This window comes from Macrotis lagotis, chromosome 7 (assembly GCF_037893015.1).
Source record: "Macrotis lagotis isolate mMagLag1 chromosome 7, bilby.v1.9.chrom.fasta, whole genome shotgun sequence".
Lineage (NCBI taxonomy): Eukaryota > Metazoa > Chordata > Mammalia > Peramelemorphia > Peramelidae > Macrotis > Macrotis lagotis.
The window spans coordinates 222,832,804-222,835,575 of NC_133664.1; positions in this window are offsets into that span (position 1 = coordinate 222,832,804).

Genomic DNA, 2,772 nt, shown 5'->3' on the forward strand with positions numbered 1-2,772 from the left:
AATTGGCTCCTATTAAACGATGATGACTGGGCTGTGAGCTGTATCTCATTCCCGGGGGTCATAGACAATCACTACCCCCCTGACAAACTTATTCAGTTCCTGCAAATAACACCTGTAGTCTTCCCCAAAATAACTAAAAGGACACCCCTCAAGGAGGCCCATCTCATCTTCACAGATGGCTCAGCATCTGGGAAAGCTGCAGTGAGTGTAAATGGGAAGATCACCTCCCTCACCTTCCCATACACCTCAGCACAACTTGTAGAGCTTGCTGCGATCATCTGGGCTTTTGAGGCAGTCCCTGATCCTTTAAATCTGTACACAGATAGTGCCTACGTTGCCCACTCGGTACCCCTTTTAGAAACTGTCCCTTATATACGACCATCTACCAATGCCTCCCCTCTCTTTGCCAAGTTACAGTTGCTCATACTTTCCAGAAGTCAACCCTTTTTCATTGGTCATATTCGTGCCCATTCTGACCTCCCAGGCCCCCTGACAGAAGGGAACGCACAAGTGGACTGGGCAACTCAAGACCCATTTTTAGGAAAAGGAACAGGTTTCTGTGGGGTAGCTTATGAGCCTGTGTTGCTGTGTCCCCTAGAGGCTGCCACGCGGGCCCACAAGCTGCACCACCTAAACTCACAGACACTCAGGCTTAAATTTGGCATAACCAGGGAACAAGCAAGACAAATTGTCAAACAGTGCCCAGGGTGTCTTGTCCTGCTCCCAGAGCCACACCTCGGCATCAATCCCTGGGGGTTGGTTCCTGGTGAAGTCTGGCAGATGGATGTCACCCACTATGCACCTTTTGGAAAGCTTAAGTACATCCATGTTTCTATCGACACCTTCAGTGGGTTTATTTTTGCCACCCCCCAGAGCGGTGAAGCTACCCGCCATGTTATTAACCATGTTCTGGCCGCCTTGGCTACACTCCCCAACCCTAAGATCATTAAAACAGACAATGGCCCCGGATATGCAAGCGTCTCCTTCCGTAACTTCTGTCAGAGTTTAGGTATCAAACATATTACAGGAATTCCTTATAACCCTCAAGGACAGGGCATTGTAGAAAGAGCCCACCAAACGCTCAAAAACATGATTACTAAATTACAGAAAGGGTCAGAGACACTCTACCCCAAGATTAATAATGCTAAAACCATTCTTAACCATGCCCTCTTTGTCCTCAATTTCCTGTCCCTTGATGCTAATGCCAAATCTGCAGCAGATCGCCTTTGGCATCCCACTACTAAACACAATTATGCACAGGCTATGTGGAGAGATCCCATCTCCAACAAATGGCAAGGACCTGACCCAGTCCTTATCTGGGGTAAAGGACATGCCTGTATTTATGATTCATCAGCTCAAAATGCTAGATGGCTACCCGAGCGTCTAGTAAAATTACATAATCCACCCATGGAACCCCCTGAGGAATCTCCCTCTGTGCTCTCTTGTAGATAAAAGATCCAGCATGAAGGCACTCGTCCTGTGCCTGCTCCTTCCGCTGTCCTGCTCATACCAACTGCTTAATTACACCTGGTCAGTCGAAGACACTCAAGGATTCCACATCTGGAGTACCTCGAAAGTTGACTCCACGACACCCTGGCTTCCTCTGTACCCAGATCTTTGTCGATTATCCGAATGGAACAGTGGATGGGATGCAGTATGGGGGTCCGATGATCGCATGACAAGCTGTGGTTCTCAAGATAGAAAGGAGAGGCTTGGGACCCTCTCCTTTTATGTTTGCCCGGGATACCATTGCTCATCAGCCCCACAATGCGGTAGAACGGGGGACTTCTATTGTAAAGAATGGGATTGTGAGACGACAGGAACTGGGTACTGGATCACGAACTCAAAATCAGATTTCATTTCCGTAACTACCAACTATACTACCTGCATTTGTAACTCATATAGATGTGACCCCCTGTCCCTCCCCTCTTGCAAAAAGAATCAATGGTGTAACCCCCTAAAAATCCAGTTCACGACAGAAGGTAAAAGGGCGTCTGCATGGGGGAAAGGATACACCTGGGGACTCAGATTGTACAAGGAAGGATATGATGAGGGTCTAATATTTACCATAAAGTTCACTCAAACCATCCCCATACCCCCCCCCAACCGGTGGCCATTGGGCCTAATGCTAACATCTATAATACCAGACTCTTGGACCAATCTACTCCCAGCACCCCTGTCTCCCTCGACACTGTCCCTTATAGACCCACCCTCCCTGCTAGCGATCCCTCTACTGCCCATATCATACTTACTCTCATTAATGCCTCTGTGCAAGCTTTGACCCAGATACAGAATTCTTCATTGGAAGAATGCTGGATCTGCTATTCCTCTTCCCCGCCCTTCTATGAAGGTATTGCTCAATTCGGGAACATCACACACTCCAACAGAACAGATGATCTCAGATGGGGCACTGGGGAATCCCAAGGCCTCACTCTTGCAAAAATCTCCGGTCAGGGAAATTGTCTCCTTGGCCCACAAATGCTACCCCCTCTTCAGCTAGACACAGTATGTAACCAAAGTACCCTTATTAATACTTCCTATAGATATGCTGTAGCCCCTCTTAATACTTATCTTGCCTGCTTGTCAGGAATAATCACCTTTGTGGACACCAAACAATTCCTTGATAAAAAGGACTATTGTGTCCTTGTCTCCCTTTTTCCTCACCTAACTGTCCACTACCCAGAGGAATTCCTCCAATTTTGGGAACATGGAAGGGGTACCCTTATCAGAGACAAAAGAGAACCCCTGACAGCAGTCACACTCGCGGTCCTG